Source organism: Aricia agestis, chromosome Z, assembly GCF_905147365.1.
Source record: "Aricia agestis chromosome Z, ilAriAges1.1, whole genome shotgun sequence".
Lineage (NCBI taxonomy): Eukaryota > Metazoa > Arthropoda > Insecta > Lepidoptera > Lycaenidae > Aricia > Aricia agestis.
In genome coordinates this window covers 11719166-11738824 of record NC_056428.1, presented here as the reverse complement: position 1 = coordinate 11738824, position 19659 = coordinate 11719166, and the positions used below count along the sequence as shown (strand labels likewise).

The 19659-nt window shown below is 34.2% G+C and overlaps 1 protein-coding gene across 3 annotated transcripts in view; it reads right to left on the bottom strand.

Annotated features, from left to right (window-relative positions):
- The window catches only part of LOC121739513 (breast cancer anti-estrogen resistance protein 1), a 120980-nt gene that overhangs the window by 64104 nt on the left and 37217 nt on the right, over nucleotides 1-19659 (bottom strand). The window contains exon 1 of one of the 3 annotated variants that reach the window (XM_042132015.1): nucleotides 18085-18106. The exons of the other annotated variants lie outside the window; for them this stretch is intronic. The gene's annotated coding sequence lies outside the window, so the exon portion shown is untranslated. Of the gene's footprint in view, nucleotides 1-18084; nucleotides 18107-19659 lie in introns of those variants that run through there. 3 annotated transcript variants of the gene reach the window in all.

The window sequence follows — 19659 nt, the reverse complement described above, 5'->3', positions numbered from 1 at the left end:
GATTTTTTATTAGCTTTTTATTATTTTTAAAATGAATGTGTTCATTAAGCCGCCTTAACACGGCAATATTTTATTTAAAAAAAAATATCGCGTAAGTACATGCAAACTCATTGCTTTAAAATGATACGTAATGTTTTTATTTTTCGTTTGTTCAATAAAAATAGTATCAATTTTAAACCGATGTTGAACAGGCATCAGTGTCAGACAACTCACCGAAGTCAGATTAAACATCTGATACAAATCCTCTCGTTAAACAAAGATCTCGATATAACACAATACAATTTAAATCCTACGGCTTAAATCGTAGGGTTCTTTTTCCATCGCATTCATTAATGTCTGAAAGTCTGGCAAGAGACACCTGGAGTCGGCAAGTCTGAACTGGAGATTATTTTTAAATCAAGCTTCAACTTTTACCGCATAAAGTTAGGAAAGATTTCCTACACCTATATATTATATTTCAAATAACTTTTGAAAGTAGATTATCAAAGAAAATGCAACTAAAATACATATTTTTGAAATAAATGATTGGAAATTTTTCTATGTTAAGTATAATAATATTATGTTCATGTTATGTCATTAAAAAGCATAGCAAATCATTATAATTCATCAGTGCGCTTTACAAATGCGTGCGACGTCAGACGTGTGATGTGTGCTTGATAAATTACCATCGTTAATGATACAGCCATTTGAATACCATTGATATATGCACGACAGTCGACAGTACAATAATAATATTCTTAGAATTCCGCAACATGATTGAGGGTTTACATTATTCCAATCCAGTGATCCATTGCAGCGCTGAATTGCTACTGGAATAATGTAAACGGGTACTGGAAGGCACTGAAATATAATTAAGTGCATCCAATCCATCCATCCAATCCTCTAGAATTAGAGGATTGGATTGGAATAATGTAAACCAGCCATAATACTTTTTAACATAATATTGTATTTGTATGCACAGACATAGATCAAGATCTACATGTCTGTGATTGTATGTTACTTGCCAATAGTCTCCGACCGAAGCTTCGGCTTCGGCGGCCGAAGCCTTCGGCCAAAAAAAACACCTTCGGCGAAACCTTCGGCTTCGGCCTAAAACTCGGCCGAAGCCGAAGCTTTGCCGAAGGTCCGAGCAACCGTCGAAATTGAACGAAAGACTGAGTGAGTCGTGAGAGAGCGACAGACCGGTCGTGTATGCGGAGGCCACTGGGAGTCACTGTCAAATACAATAAACAAACACTAACTTCTTATTAAATCATTTAATTTTTTATTAAGAAGTTAGTGTTTGTTTATTTTATTTTTTAGTCTAGTTTCGGTCTAGTCGAGTAAAACAAAGACTGATTGATTGGTTATTTGTTAAATAATAAAGTAATTATTATTTTTACAATAGTACAGTCAATAAAGTAGTTGTAGAATGCGTGAGCGGGAACCTCAGAGATTTCTGCTGGAACTTATTCAGGGTGCTTAGGAACGGAGGTGAGCAGGGGTGAGGGGAGGGTGACAAAAGTCTCAATTTTTAGTTTTTGGCTAATAACTAAAATACGATGCGTTGTGGCAATAAAGTTCTATAACGAAATAAAAGCTTATTTCTTGACACCAAGGACAATAGGCGACTTGCCAGCGCCTGAGGCTTCACTAAAACAATAATATAATTTGTCACTGTACCAGGGATTGTAGCAGCGGCTAATGTAGATTGCCTGAGAGCAATTCCAAAACTTCCAGCGCGTGTAGTTAAAAAAACGGATGAGAATTTGGAAAAACTATGTAGAATCATAGTTATGGAGAGTTAAATAAGCTTTTATTTCGTTATAGAACTTTATTGCCACAACGCATCGTTTTTAAGGTATTAGCCAAAAACTAAAAATTGAGACTTTTGTCACCCTCCCTTCCCACCGGCTTACCTCCTAGACGTCAGGACTTTTAGTATGTTTTGTCCCTAAGCACCCTGAATAAATTCCAGTAGAAATCGCTTAGGTTCCCGCTCACGCACTCAACGACTACTTGAAATAATTAATAAATAAATCACAAAATCACAAGCTTTTATTACTATCTCATAATCAACTTCTATATGAAACAGTTAATATAGAGGTAAATCAATATTGTCAATATTGAAGTTTTGAAATAATTTTAATATTCATTGTAGCTTATAGAAAGTTTTTAACAAAATTAATTACTGAGAGTCGAGATTAAGATTATAAACCTTCGGCTTCGGCTTCGGCCGAAGGTTGTGGCGATTGCCGATTAATCGGCTTCGGCTTCGGCTTCGGCCAAAAATAGACCTTCGGTCGGACACTACTTGCCAAGTAACTACAGAATAGTTTTCAACAATAATAGCGGGCTTACCTTATATCAATCCAGTGATCCGAATTCCAATCCAGCACTGGATGCTACTGGAATAATTTTTACATTATTCTATTTACCCGTTTACATTATTCTATTTACTAGAATGCACTGCAATGCATTGAATTGCATTCCGTCCCAGCGCATTCTAGTAACCGATGCATTATTCCAGTAGCGGATTAATTTTAGCGTGGATTAATTTTGTCAGTTTGATAAGCCGTAATGAGGGGATTAATGAAAAGTTCAATCTCTCATCAGCTTATTCGGTTTCAACTTTCAAATGAAAGAGAATAACTTTATTATCTTTTATTCGTTTATGCGATCTTTCAACTTGGCTGGGGCCCAACTACGACTTTTGTTTTACAATAAAATCTACGCGGTACGCCTTTTACACTATAATACTCACTACTTACATGCAAAAACATTCATAGCTTCTTAAATAAATGCATATAAGACTTTATTCCTTGTACAATATTGTAAGATTTAGATCGCTAGAAAAGATAATTAAAGTAGGCATTAAGATTTTTATAACTTTAATAAAATTATTTAATTATTGTCAAAGATACGTTTAAGTTTTTTTATGAATGTAATTCATTCATAAGAAAATATTAATTCTCTAGCCACTACTTAGTCGTGAATTGAGTAAATGGATATTAATTATCCTCGAGAACAATGGCTTTAACTTTAAGAAATGTAATTTAAATTTTTCACTTTTGTCCTTTCTATGGAGGAATTTAAAACGAGAAAATGTTTAAATCGCGAGCGCAAGTCAAGATGAAAACTTTCCAAGTAAAATTTCATGTTGGAGACCAGACGGCTCTAGGCTGCAGCGAAGATAAGATAGAATTTTCTATATTTTATTCTATTGGATGCTAAATGTTAAATTCTTTATTCAAAATGTTTTATCATCTACTGTTAGAATTTAGATAATCATAATGATCGAGTAATAAATAAAGTAATGATGATATTACAAACCGGCCAAGTGCGTGTCGGGCCACGCGCAATATAGGGTTCCGTAGTACTGCTAGTTTTGGAAAAAATTGTTGTCAATGAATGTACTATCAAAGAAAAAGTACGCCTCCGTGGTCTAGTCGTATAGAGCGCGGCTTTTGACTCGGAGGTCGTGGGTTCGATTCCCGCGTTGGAAACATGTTATTTCCAAGTTTGGTTAGGACAATGCAGGCTGATAACCTGATTGCCTGACAAGTAAGATGATCCATGCTCGTCGGATGGGCATGTAAAAAGTCGGTCCTGCGCCTGATCTCTCGCCGGTCGTGTCGGTCTTCCGTCCCACTGGGATATGAGAGTAAAGGAATAGAGAGTGCTCTTGTGTACTGCGCACACACTTGGGCACTATAAAATTACTCCTGCGTAGCTGGCCTGGTTTCAATGAAACCGGCCACCGTCACCTAAACCGGTGTGGGAGCTATTATTATAATTGTCAAAGAAGTTGATTCCTATGCAGATGGGGGACCTACGCAGTTTGGTCGCGTTACGTCAAACCCAGCCGACATTTGACAACATTTCAAAATTTTTAAGCCTTAAAATAAAAAATACCGTTTCTTTAGTTTCTTCTCCTGATATCAAAAAAATATTCAAAAATTTTTTATATTGCTTATTTACTGAGAAAATAAATAAAAACTGAAAAATACGCTGTGACGTCATACTTACGGCATAATATCATACAGTTTGTTTGCCTGGTGTAAAATAGTTTTAAAAAGACAACATGAAGCATAAAAACAAAAACGTCACTGTCAACCACCTGTCAACACTGACATTTCTAAATAATAACATTACCTCATTGGTTACCTATCCTCCAGGTTGACGATGACATTGACAGACGTCATAATAAACGTAACAAACTTACATTGACAGATTTTTTCTTTTGTTAAAGTGTAATGGAATTAACCGTTCAGACGTAAGTATGACGTCACTTGGCGCTTACGTCTCTTTAGAATACGAAGGATTAAAATCTATTTTTTAGGTATCATAAAAACATAATTTTGAAAAAGCAAGAAACACGTGTCGCCTTATTTTAAGTCTACTTTCATATAAAATAATAAAAAAGCCATGTTAAAATTTTGAAATGTTGTCAATTAGGCTGCCTTCACATTACTTAATTATTTTAAATGATCGACCAAATTATGTCAACTGCATAGGAATCAATTTCCTCGATGGTGCATATTATTTTATAACATGACGTTTTACAACATCATCTCAGTCACGTTCAAAGAAATTTAATTCAGCATATTTCCTATTTCTATGATTTTTTTCACATTTCCAGAAGCAACCGTTTAGCTGGTAGAAGGGACAATTTTTTCCACTTTAAAACTTCATATTTTTTAGCGTAACGGAGTTGTGGCTGACGGCCACGGCCATCTAGTTTTAAATACCTACTTTTAACCTAACCCACAGCACAGGTTTTAAGAGCCGAAGGTAGCTTTTAGGTAACTGAAAACATCACGAATCACGATCCTATTCAATAATAGTAGAATGATAAGAATCAAATCAGAATAATCAATAATTTAAACTAATGAACATTGTCGTGGGCATTGTCTGGCCATATGGCAATAGCAATATATCAGCGGGCCCCAACCCTTGTCAATACTGCCGATCGGGCGCGACCCTTGTTTGTACTAACTATTGACGATCTAAAACTTATCCTTAGTTAAATGTTAATTCTAGGATAAAGTATGTTTAACAATTTAACATGGTTTATCATTAGAAGTAAAAAGTTTTATAGACTTAGGTCTTATAGGGCCTGTTTCACCATTCCATACTCCATCTGTCAAGTTAAGTCCACCACTTAACTTGACAGATGTAGTATGGAGAATCTGTCACAAAGTTGTGGACAAATCCTGCACTCTCAGAATACAGAAAATCTGTATTATGAGCCGGCACTTTATCATGAAGTGATGAAACAGGCTCTTAATGTTATTAGGTTTTAAGATGAAGATTAAAAAAATAATTAAATTCATTGTCTCAAGTCAAAGAATGCCATGCCATGTTTTTGAGGTTATTTAACAGGAGTTTTTTAATGTCAAATATTTAACCAATCAACAGGCAACAGCGCTATTGACATGATCAACTTCTGTTAAAAAACCTTAGAAGCTTAAGTGTTTCATTATGTAACGACTAACGCATCTTTACTAAAAAGCACTCAAGTACAGCTGCTGCTCTTGAGTTTAAATCTCAGTTTGGCCCCACAAATAAATTCCACATAGTCTTGATACATGTCACATTATCTAATATAATGGGTTTTATTTACAACAGACGATACAAGAGTTTTCCATTAATATAATATCTATTGTTCGAGTTTTCTTCTTTCTCTTCTTTGTATCGCTTTGTGAAGAGAACATGTTAATCGCATACCAATAGGTTATAAATTATAATACTGCAATGTTTTACGCTAGACGTCAGCACCGGCGCAGACAATAAACTTTACAGTTCGACAAGGCTTTATTTGAACGTGGCGAGAAAAGGAACTAAACGCTTCTATCATAGAAAAACGTCATTTTTGACACGTGTTTGACAGTTCCCCTTTACCAGCAGCGCTCCCATCAATGTCACCCACGTTTAAATAAAACCTTGTCGAACTGTAAGTTTTGTTCGATGTTTCAGAACCCCCGCATTCCATTTGATATTAAAAACGATCAAAACGCTCAAAATAGTTTTGATCGTTTTTAACATCGAATGGAACGCGGGGAACGTTTCTGTCAATGTTCTGATATAAAGTGTACAACATGTCGGATATTGGTCGGATTATTTACTGTATGTGCTAGTAGCGCCCTCTGCTCCGACCTTTGCGTAATATTCCCTTCTGTTATTTCAACTCGCATTGCAAAATAAAAAGAAAATTATGTAAAATTATTATTAGTTATATTAATAAGTATATATTCTGTGGTTATACCCACTTCATTCACGTGCGTCTTCAAATGTTAATAATTATTCCAATCACATTAACAATAAAAATACAGATGTAATGGTGTAATTTTACGACGTTTCGTAAGCGTGCTCTATCTTCCCAGACGGCCCTCTGTTTTGTTGTCCATTTGCCTGTCGCGTGTTGACTTACGAGCTCCAGAATAGGGTTAACATCTTGAGAACCCTTCTGCGTTATACAAGAAACTTTTCAGCAAAAATTTCAATGTATAGGACAATGGTGGTCTTGATTAAGGGTTTTTGCAACAGTGTGTAATGTTTTTTTAGCTACACCATACATTTTAATTTTTTATCATTCAGAAATTATTAGATAAACGTCTAATTTTCATTACGATGATTATGTTTTATGTGTGACATTATATTATGATTATATTTTAGTCAAAGTATTTCATTTACAATAAATATGTTATACCCACTCGGCCTGAGAATCTCTTCTTTTATGGGCTGATTTTTCAATCTTCTGATAATTTTTAAGCGAGAAATAAATATGACGCTTTGACAGATTTTGTATAAAAAAAGTCAGTGTCAAAATAATTCCTTAGTTAAAAGTTATTTGACGATTGAAAAATCCTCTTAATTAAATATTTATACATAGTACAACAACCCTTTTTTTAAAAAACTTTTGTTGCAGCCCTATTCTGAGAGGAGGGTGCGTTATCTCCGGCGGGCAGCGTCCGTGCCGGCTCATCTCGTTAGCCTCCCCATGCCACATACAACGTTTTTCCTGACGCCATTTAACCCTGCCACTGCCACATGATGCCATTTTGACATGTAAATGCGGTACACGCCAACTTGTAAAATGTTTTATTTTGATAGCAGTACCCGCCAAGTTAATCACTTGTAAAATGTTTTTGTTAGTGAAGCTTTAACTTTAAGCGGTAAAGTGCTTGTGTATTAGTAGAATTTTATGGTGTTTCCAGTGTGAAAATCTTAATAAATTTAAAAAGAGAACCTTGAAAATATTTAATATCTAATTACTTAACTAATACCTAATTACTATTATTACACTTTAAAGTTAAAGTGTTACATCATATATTATGTCTATTATGCTATTAAATAGCTGAAAGAAGATAATGTAAGGTTACGAGCCATAAATATAAATATATTGTATTACAAAACATATTTAGTATAGTTACTGTTTCATTATTAAGGTTAAACCTCTTTTATCCATCCATCCACAACTTTATACATAAAACACTTATATCAATGTATCTTGTTTTATGATGATATCAGATACATTAATTCATATAATTATTCAGAAACTCTACATCCTAACTGGGTTTCTGAATGTTCTAGAACACGGCTGATGAGTTTGTATGAAATTTAGTAACTTTCAGTAACTGACACCTAACTTTGTTTTCATACTCGTTAGTTATTCAAATGTTGGTATAGCCAACACAAACAATGTTATATATCATTGTTTATTATAGATTAATTTTATTCATAAATCCTCTTATTCAAAACCTTTTTAGTCCGGGTAACTGTACATTTTTTGTAGGTATCTAAGTATCTAACGACGCAAACTGAACGAAAAGCTTTCAGATGCTAACAAAAATTATATAGGTGCTAAGAAAGCTAGAAGTAAACCTACAGGTGAATACTAAAACTTACAAATGCTACGAAACTTGTCCAGGTACCTGTTTCTGTTATAATACTTTTAATCCAAAGTTAAATTATTTTCATATAAAAATGTTCTAAAATTATTATGTAACTAGATAAATAAATAAAATATGTCCTCCCGCGACCCCAAGTATCTCCATGTTGAGCAGCAAAATTGGTTCAGAGGTTTGGAGGTAAAAAGGTAACCGATAGACAGACTTTTGCATTTATAATTCTCTAGCTATGATATTCTGTCTGTAAAGCCAATATACACGTTCTACAAATACGCGTCAGTTTCAAAGTTACGACTGCACTCCCCTAATTAAAAACAGTTGAAACACTCGACACATTTCATTCATACGTCTATTTGCCGCATTAAAATATTCTCATTAAGCGCTCTGAAAATAGACGCAATAGGCAAATGCATCCTGTGCTATTTCATTACTACGTCACGTCCGGAACCGATGTGTAGTGATTTTATTACTGCAGGACTACTGAGTTAGTATTAGTACAGTTTTTTATAGCGATAGCACAGTGTAAATATCTATTTACACTGTGGCGATAGTATGGGTAGTATGGGTCAGTTCACATTTAACTGTAATGTGACGCGTCGATGCAACTAATATCTGTGCTAATATTATGTACATACGTGGGAGAGCCATGCTTCGGCACGAATGGGCCGGCTCGACCGGAGAAATACCACGCTCTCACAGAAAACCGGCGTGAAACAGCGCTTGCGCTGTGTTTCGCCGAGTGAGTGAGTTTACCGGAGGCCCAATCCCCTACCCTATTCCCTTTCCTACCCTCCCCTATTCCCTTCCCTTCCCATCCCTACCCTCCCCTATTACCCTATTCCCTCTTCAAAGACCGGCAACGCACCTGCAGCTCTTCTGATGCTGCGAGTGTCCATGGGCGACGGAAGTTGCTTTCCATCAGGTGACCTGTTTGCTCGTTTGCCCCCTTATTTCATAAAAAAAAAAAAACCTAGATACTTTTTAAAAAGTGAGTTTTTGGTATGGGTATATGAACCTTCTATATTATATATTAACCCTTAATTATTTATTTTATTTAAATGTTGTTATTATTTATTAAAGGATAAATACAGGTAAATATTTTGTGAACGTTTCAGGTGCCTACCTATTGTCATCATTGATACCGAGCAAAAAATGTTTAAAAATTCACTTTTGCTGTAAGCCTCCTTAAATATCTAATTTATTTTGTTTTTAATATTTGTTGTCCATTCAACAGCTTCGCAATCAATGCAACCAATTGCCCATCATCATAACTTTAGAGGTTATAACACCATTATTTTTCGCAAACCGCAACTCTCTCTATCATAACAAGTTTTGCGAATAATCATGAGTCTAGGAGCCTTTCACATCGTGACAACATCAATCACAAATTTTAGGGTCATCGTAACGCCTACTGAGAAGAACACCTATGTACTTAATTCATACTAATATTATTATAAATGCGAAAGTTTGTCTGTCTGTCTTTTAGCTCTTCATGCCCTAACCACGAAACCGATTTCGCTGAAATTTGGTATAGGCACAGAATATATTATATTAGTAGTACCAATATATATATAGGACCTGTACCTATACCAATAGGTACAGATACTTTGAGTCCTGGGAAAGGACATAAAATACTTTTAATAGCGGAAAAAGTACGGTTCCCGAACGAACGAATTTTGGCGCAACGCAATTATGGGCGTTATCTAATTCTAGTGTCTTAGTATTAAGACATTAGGTGTTTCTCTCAGTGGGCGTTACGATGACCCGAAAATTTGCTATTCCAATAATAATAATTAAGATACAGTTAGATTCTGATCAACTCGATTCTATAGTTGCATTAGTGGAAGTGGAGAGATGACTCGTCGTTTTTACACCCACCACATCGGTGACGCCATTTTGCAAAGTCATAACATTTAGGCCTAATTACGCCAATTATTGTAAAAAAATAATCCTGTGAAAAAAATGTAATGTTTTATTATTTATCATTGCGTGGGACGAGAGAAATACTTAACATCATATTTAACCCAGGGTTAACTGTAACCCAGGGTCACAACTGGTATAAGTGTGTAGGTGATAGGTCTGAATTTAATTATTTAACCTGCAGAGTGCTGAGTACCTCAGAACAAAAATTTTTGAGAATATGAAGTTTTATATGAATGAACAAAACATAATATTTAACAGTAATAATTTTCCATAGCATATATTATTATAACTTTCCTTGTAAGTTGAAGCGTATTTCAATTAAATATTTAAAATTAATAAACACGACTTGAATGTCCATTTTAGGAAACCTGTGGTCGTTGCCGGTTTTTCCTTTTATGCTTTATATAGAATCTTCAGAAGTCCAAAGTCTTTATATTAATAGTTCTTGAGAATACTTGGTTATGACTCGTGACCAACGAGTTTATTGTTCGAGAGAACAATAATTTTTAATTAAAAGCCATTGAAATAATGGGCACAGCATTATGAATCGAATAGTACGAATCTTAAGAGGATTCCACACCGCCGTTTTTCCATACAAACGCTGTCCCCTGTTTCCTCCCTGGATAATGCCGGTAGAGTTATAATTTTTTTCCTGAATATCTATGGCCACTATTAGCATGTCGCTATGTTTTCTTTTTATTCATAATTTTATTATTAAAAAAGATAAGAACGTCCAAAAACCCAAAAAAATGGCAAGATTTTCCTCTGTGTTTAAACACCCAGAAAACAAAACTGGCTAAAATATACAAAAAAATAAAACATAGGAACATAGCTCAAGCCTTGCTTTAATTCTTAATGAAAAAAATACTTAAATCGGTTAAGTTTTGGAGAAGGAATCAGCGGACAGCGAATCGAAGATTTTCTGTTCTTTTATTAGAACTTTTGTCGTATTGTCTCTATCGCGCTCTGCGGTGGGAGACTTGAGATTGGTGAGACAGCAATACATTTTCAAATACCTATTTTCAATTTCTCTCGCCCCTGGTGTATCCTCTTAATGTATTTAGTTAGGTAGTATTTAGTAGGTGTTAGTAGATTCCTAGTATATTCTATTCACCTAAATACGAGTAGAATTGAAGACATATTATATTAGTGGAAGAAGATTATTAATGGCCTGTAATTAACATTTTATAACAGAATAATATTATGGGCAATTACTCATTTTCCCTTTATAATTTTGAACAAGCTCTTGTTACTTACCGACTTCGTCGTCGGGCTAATATAAATTATCTGGCTATACATAAATTCAATTTTTTAATTTCAAATAAGTAATTTTCGTGGTCCTAAAGCCTCCATGTATGTAAAACGGTCATTTGGGTTTCGTACCCAAAGGGTAAAAACGGGACCCTATTACTGAGGCTACTTTGTCTGTCCGTCTGTCTGTATGTCTGTCTGTCTCAAGATATCTGTTGCCGCTATAACAACAAATACTACAAACAAAATAAAATATTTAAGGGCAGCCCCCCATACAACAATCGTGATTTTTTGGCCTTTTACGCTCTATATCGATAACATAGCAACATATAGGCACCTGATTACCAAAATCCTCAGTTACATGTGTACTTTAATAATTAATAATAAAATAAAAATAAAATTTAAATTTAAGGGGGGCTCCCAATTCCCATACAACAAACAAAAATTTTGGCCTATTTTTGCTGAACCCTTAGTGCGCGAGTTCGACTCGCACTTGGCGTATTTTCAATTAGTTAACCACTTCATACACATAACGTCTTCAATTAGGCTAGGCGCGCACTAGCGGCCCGGCCATCGAAAGTATGGCCGGGCCGGCCTCTTATAGAAAACAAGCGATCTAAAACGTATCCAAAACGATTTTCTACTTTTAAGCAGCGTCACCTTAAGTATCTCTCAACTATCAGAGTCCAAAAAAGTTTTAAGCCCAGGTGGTAAGTATAGTATTTCTAGAACTCTAGAACTCCGTGTAACTTCGTTTATATTAAGCAAATTATTATGTCTGTAGTTTGGGTAAAATATATTATTTATAAGTATTGGAACTATAAACAAACTAGGAATTAGAAATACCGGCAGCTGGAATGATTCGCCAATTTTACTGCCACCAGGTGCCTGTATTAGGCTCCAATCTCAAGCATACAGTGTTTATCTTCTGCCATATTTGTATTGAGCTGAAATTAAACTTCAGTTTTGTTGAGTAAATATACTAAGAAGTCGCTCTTTTGCTGGAATATCGTTCAACAAAGCGATGAAAAAAACAAACTATTTTTATTGTCAAAATGAGGCTGGTCATTGACCTTTCTAGTCTAGGAGCGATGAGAAAAATTGCTAGTTTTGCACGGGTTAATGACCGCTACCGCCAGGTTACTAGATTATGAGAAAAGATTACTAGATGTTGTCTACGCCAAAATTTGTCGAGTGGGAATCGTGCGTGAATGTACATTTTACATGAAAAAAGGATATGGGGAAGGACCTATGTGAAGGACATAGGTCCTTCCCCATATCCCGGGATACAAAGTATCTACTATCTTCATACCAAAGATCAAAATCGGTTTTGCGGTTGGTGAAGAGGTAACAGAGAGAAATTTTTGCGTTTATAATAATTGCAATTGTAATATATTCTAAAAGAGCTAATAAATATTTGTTTTTAAAGAATTTAAGAATCGAGGTACTGTTAAGCCCAATTATTATTCATTTCAAAAAGCAATAACATGCTGAGTACAAGTTTTCGCAATTTACTTTTAATAACAGTACGGACATAAAAAACATTCATACCTCGATTAGATAAGATTTCAGCTAAAGATGTAATTTACTTAGCAGGAAATCAAGTTTTTTGTGACATTTTAAAAGAATAAATTAGAAAGTAAATTGATACCTACTATTTGCTTCCTAGGAAAAATGACCTCCTTATTTTAATTTTGAAGATCAATTTTTACATTTCAATCATTATAATATTACGTAAAAATTATTACTATGTGGCCCTTGACTCTACCTTTTTAAATCAAACGGCAAACCAAACCAGATACAATGTACAAAACATATCTTATATCAATATACTAGTAGCAATATAAAAACTCACTTTTAATCAACTGTAGCCTCAAATTGGATCAGTATTCAGGTACAGAATTGCATAGTGCATACGTATGAAGATCATACGTTAACATTATATGTTAACAAATAATATCGTCATAGCTTGAACACCCTATTTTCACAGATAGGTTAGATAGTGAACGCTCTGTATAAGCAGGTAGCAGGTAGGTGGAAAATTGAACACCCTGTAAAGTTGTAAACGTTTAATCAGCAGGGTGTCCCGTATCGATCGTCACCTGACCTAATTAGTTAACGTTTTTACGTGAACTGACTTTGTAGGTTACTGCCTGCCACAAATTACGTATTAAACACGAGGCTTTTGCGTTTAAAAAAGAAAAAAGTAGTATCTGCTTTTTCTGGGAAAAACTTTAAAACGATTGATAAAGTTGTATCTGCCATTTACGAGATTTTTCGGGGAAAAAAAGCGCAAAATGTCAAGTTGCGGTGATTTCTTCTGCGCTTTATGTAAGAGCTACAAGCGTTTACTCGTAAGCTTAATGTTTACGTGACAGCTAAATAAGTGGTTATCACGGTAGCATATAATAAAGGCTGTATTTTTATATTGTGAAAATATAAAAATACAAATTATTATGTATTACTATTTAGCTTCTCTCTTGCACTAGTAAATGGTTTTCCTTGATGGTTCATTGTCGATTCACACTTCCATGTAAGGTTATGGTAGCCTCTTACTCATAAACGGAACTAAAGTGCATACCTAACATAAGCGAATCAAATTAAGCTTCCAAAATATCGAAACATAATTTGCTGTCGATTAAATATTAGACATGCCCAACTCTGCTGTGCAAAAATTATAATTGGCATCGTGATCGTTATGTAAATAAGCAAAAAAACATAGTAAGCCGAGGTAGAGTTCTAGGCTCTAGCACATAGAAGTTTGAACGTCATATTGTTTTATGAAAATAACGCAAAGCTTTATGATAATTACCATAATTTACGATTATGTTTTAGATGTATATCCATACTTTTTAAACAATAACATAATATATATTTAAATAACTTTACTCCTTTTTTGGAAGTAGTTTAAAAATAAACCAAAGTTTTCATCGTGGTAAACATTTTGTATTGCATAGTATAAACATGTCTCATTACTCTCAATTAAGCTGTTCAAGCCACATTAATTAATTTCAAAAACCAACGTGGTTGATTGCTATAATGACGTTATTAAGCAACGACCTTAATTTACCTACTACCGACTTGATAATCTAGTTTCAATCTTGTTTAGTTGTACTAAACGTAAACAATATGCTAGTGTGGACATTATCAAGTCATTACCAATCTGAATCACTGATTAAATTTTAATTTAAATGCGATTTCATTAGTTACGAATTATACTTTTTAAAGAAGGAACTGGAAAATCTTGATTCATTTTACTGTGGAATAAAATTTGAAAAACGTCTATATTTTATAAAGAGTTAAGAGATTGTAACTTTTGAATTATAAGATCTTCTAAAGATTTTAAGTAGTCAATACTATATAAGCAAGCATATACCTTAGAAATAAGAAATGACATGTTATTTTAATGTAGTTAGTATTACTTGCAATCACAACACGATACGATTCAGATATGCTAATATTATGATACCATAAGCATTAAGCAATTCCAAAATACTATAATGTTTGGAAGTGTTTGATTCGATCATACACGGAATGCTAATCCCAAATACACAACCGCAAAGACAACATTGTGCGTTCCATGCGCAGATACCATGTTATTCTCCTGTTTATTTTGAAAATTAACTCCTGATAATATAGTGTTTATTCTAAGAATTATTAATCCTAAAGTTAGGGAAGATCCATAATTTATCCATACTAATATTATAAATGCGAAAGTTTATCTGACTATCTGTCTGTTACATCTTCACGCCCAAACCCCCGAACAGATTTTGGTGAAATTTAGCATGCCGATACGTTTTGTCCCGGGAAAGGACATATTATAATACTCTTTGTCCTGGACAATGGCACGATTTCCGCACATTAAATTGAATTGACGAGATTTTACAAAATGAAAGTAGTTAAGTAACAAAAATAACGATACAACTTGTCAGAGGAATGATCGAAAATAGCATGTAGTTATTAAATTCGACCTTTCCAGTTCACGTTGATTCCGTTTACTTTCTACGGGCCTTGCCGTAGGTCATTTACGGTTGAATCATCGTTACGGCACAGTCGAAGACGGCCCAATGCCAGTGACGTCATATTACTGGCTTAATTTCGAGATGTAATCGATTATTATTGATGACGGAGTCGTGACATTATGAGATGAAATAAATAATTAATACTGATTGATATTGTATTTCAGTTGCATGGCAAATCAATGATTGTTGTAAAAACTTAAAACATTATTTGGTATCCTGTGTGTACTCCGCAAAAAAAATATTTTACAAATTTTACCTATACTATCCTTCCACTTAACATTTTCGCAACAGCCACAATAATCTGGGTGTAAATAAAGCTTGCATCTGCTTGCATATTTTCGGTTGGTTCCCTTACTTTGCTGAAGTCTGTGCTATTGAATAATATACCCATATATTATGTCTGCAATCTTTTGTGAACCATAAAAATATTTTTAAAACGCGTGGGCCGCGAGCTATAATTTTCGTTGGTTATTGTGTGAAATGATCATGGATGCAGTCAGCTAAGGTTGGCAGCATTACGATTTACAACACAATAATAATATTATGTTGTTTGTGCAAAAGCCCAAAACATTAAACAATCCTCTACATATTTTGTAAATAGAACTCCCAAAAAACTACATATTTTCCTATTGTTTAGAAATTATTCTTATGGTGTATTTCGTTTCAAAACGTTTAGATTATTAAATACTGTATACAAGATCTGCTAGGGCATGACTGCCAAGGTTTCATCCCTAATGAATTTAGATAAACGGTTTTAATTAGATATTTTCTGTTGACAACCCTAAGTTCTGGGGTCCCTTTGGTCGGTAACCCAGTAGGCGTGACACGGGATAATACAAAGGAGCAAACAAATTTCAAACACGTCCCGCTGAGAAATGGCCGCGCTTCCCGTAAGTCCTGTTGGACTCCTAAATTATTGCTTTTAAATTTGTTATTATATTAAATGGTACTTTGGGCTTAAACAAATTCAAAATGTTATCTAAAACAGTAAAACATGCCTCTTATAATACATTATAGCCATGTGTGAGGCTACCGCGTTAAAAAATCTGAGATAAAAATGCAAAATGCATGCCACTTCAGAGAGCTTCATAAAAAACAAAGGCAATACTCAAGGTTGCATAGCGACACATGTTGAAGATTTTAAAGGGTCATTTAAAAGATATTTGCACAAAGCAACCGCTAGTTTTTGTCACGATAAAATCAAAACGACGTTTCTTAGAATACACTACCTGCATAGCGAGAGTGCAACCTGCAACCCGACCTAATTCGATGACACTTCAATATCTATCGACCCGTGTGCTATTGGCTGACCTCTTTATTTCATCTCGTAATACTGACCCTCAGCGAGGTAACTTGTGTGGCCATATGGTATGCGCTAATGCAGTCGAGTATCTTTACTTTTATGGGTTAACGTTGGAACGATATTGATTCAAACGAATAAGGTCGTATATAGTAGAAACGACTTTATTATTCAAGATATTTGTATAGATTCTAAAAAATATTAACCTCCATCAAAAGTATGAATGGTAAGTACATAAAATACCTGCCGCAAAATAATATTAATATTAATTCTATAACATAAGAGTAAGTCTGTGAAAGTAACAGTTACAAAGATAATATTATCTTATTAAAATGTAGAGCAAGCTCTATCATAGGTACAGTTTAACAATTACAGCTTTTATGTTTCTCACAACAAAGGCTCGTGTTTTCATAACATAAAGACAACTGCATCGTGCAACAGTCATTTAGATTTTACCAGCAGTTTTCAGTTTGAATGATGGATTCCTGAGAATAATGATTCTGTTACAATACGAACGGATAATGCGAGGAGACGGACAAAGGATAGTCTGAGTAGACTGTAGAGCAGCGATTTTCAACCTTTTTTGTGATACGACCCCTGGTATGAAAAATATATTTCGCGACTCCTCACATTTGCTTTTAATATTTCGTGTGTATAAGAGTACAAAAAAGTTATTTTGTTAAACTAATTTTTTTTTTCAAATTATCAATTTTTCAGTCTTTATGGTTTTTTAATGAAATAGTTTTCTCCTCCTCGCCCTTCGGAAGCTTTGCGACCCCCCAGGGATTGCGACCCACAGGTTGAAAATACTGTAGTAGAGAGTACAGTCGGAGTAACTGCGAGCGATTTTACTGATTCCGTTGCCGACACCTCCTTTGTCGGTGACTTCGTGAGGTACAGTCGCGGTCGGCGTCTTATGAAATAAGAGGAAGTTTTTTTGCGTTAAGCTAAAACGGCTTTAGGTTGTGGGCGTAGCCAGGGGTTGACTTCTAAACTTGGCTACATCCGTGAAGCTTGTATTATCATCTCTATTGTTTTAAGAACTACCGTACGCAGTTTTGGCTATTACTATTTGTGTCTCTGACCTTTGTTGCCCATAGCCACATGTCATGTTTCAATATGAAATCGCGTTTAGATAGAGTTAGAAAGATCATCTAAGATCCTATTCGCAGCAGTTAGGTTATCTCTTACTCTCTATACCAGACTATCCCATGCTATATCAAAAGTATCTCATTTTCGTTGTTAACAAAAGTTTTGACTGACTGTACGAGAGTCGTGAGCATTGTTCTGCGACGTCTTCATAACTCGGAGCACCGTATCCAATAACTTGAGAAGCCGCTCTCACACTTACACATACTTACTCTTATGTAAAACTGTGAATATTTACTACGAGGCATTCCGTAAAATTACCGTACATAAATAGAAATTACATTTTATAGCTAACATTAGTTTTGTTAAAGCTGCCAACATCTGGCTACGTTAGGCATGTCTAAATTAAAAGATATATAAAATTACCTCCATTTATCATTTGAATACAAGACTGGATGAATCAAGTAACTAAAACTGCCGTTTTTTGGCATTAACGAAGGCTTTAGGACCGGGAAAATAATTTGAAATAAAAAAGTGAATTGGATGAAAATATAGGTAAGTTACTCTAACTCTAAGTCTCTAAATATGTATTCTAATCTAACGTTACCTCTAGATTTTATCCAAGAAGAAAACTAGGAAAATACCTGAAACAAAAAATATCCTGTTAGGATTAAAGGCTAAAAGGCGTAGGTAACAGCGGGTTTTCCAGTGCATTTCAGTACCTGTTTATTCCAATAGCAAATAGCAATGCAGCCCTGGATTGGATCACAGGATTGGAATAATGTTATTAAAACCAATTACATTACTGCAGTTTACATTGTGCAGAATTAATCGTTTCGTTTGGTCGATAAACATCTATAGGTTATCCGTTATAGTATAATCATGACGCATCCTAATGCTATGATGATTATCAACATACATAGAGTGGTACGCGCCACACAAAGCAGCTGACATAAAGAAAACAGATGATCTTTACGTGTTGTGAATTCTTGACGGAATAACAGTAAGGTATCTCAAATAAGACTATCATAGTTTAAAGCTAAGTTTAACATCTCATCTCAACGCTTTATTCATAAAGGATTTAACATCAGCATCAGGTTGGCTTAGCTACTATAATTCTTTAAACACAATATCAAAGGCAAGTTTTAGACTTTAATTTGCTTACAGTATTTGTCATTCATAAAATATTTCAATATTAAGATATTCATTGGTACTATTATGTATCAATTCTTAAGCTGTAAACTCCAACAAAGGTACAATAGGCTACTTTTTAAACGATCCTCGCTTGGGGGGCGGCATTAGATGACAGAAGGAATTTGTATGTTTTATTACACCCAGATTTGAATCCTGACGCAAAGGTTGTTCACCTTGCTACCGTTAGATACTATTATGGTTTTTTACTACAGGTATCGAGTGGAATGATAAGTTTCTCTTATATTTTCTTGATACGTTATAAACTAGTGCGCATAAACAATAATAACTACATCCTTACTTAAAACTATAAAATCTATTTTGAAAAGATTTGGTACCGGTCCCAGGTTAAGTCCCAGGATAGTACATAGGATATTTACATCTCGGAAAAAAATACAGTTTCCGCGTAATTTAAGTTGCAGGTAACATCTAGTAATTAAATTAATTAGGTAATTAAAACCAAGAAAAGTGACATTGATTTTGACAGCATAAACAGAAATACTGCATGTTATAGTTTTAAAAACCAATTAAAACTATTTATAAATTATACTTTCAAAGTTAAAATCCTTTTAAGTATTTTCGAATAAAATTTTCAAAGTTATTCATTCAGAAGTTATACGCGAATATTAATACAAGTTAAGTAGCTGTCGTACTCCACGCTATGAAAGTCCTCAATTACTTTGAAGTACTGTATAATAAACTTGTTATGATTAAATAAATTTGTATTTTGTATTCAATATATTTTGTAATTATTGCTTAATGTTTTATGTTTTAACATGGTTCAATATCATTTATTTTATTAGGGTTTCTGTAATCTCTAGAGACTTTAAATGAAAGTATATTTTAGTATGCTTTTTTGTCATACAACATTATTTATAATTTCTACAAATAATTTAATTTTGCACTAGGTACACTACGAAAATAGCTGCAAATACCTACATCCAGATTGTCTTTCAATTTACCACTATAAAAATGTCGTATGTACCAATTA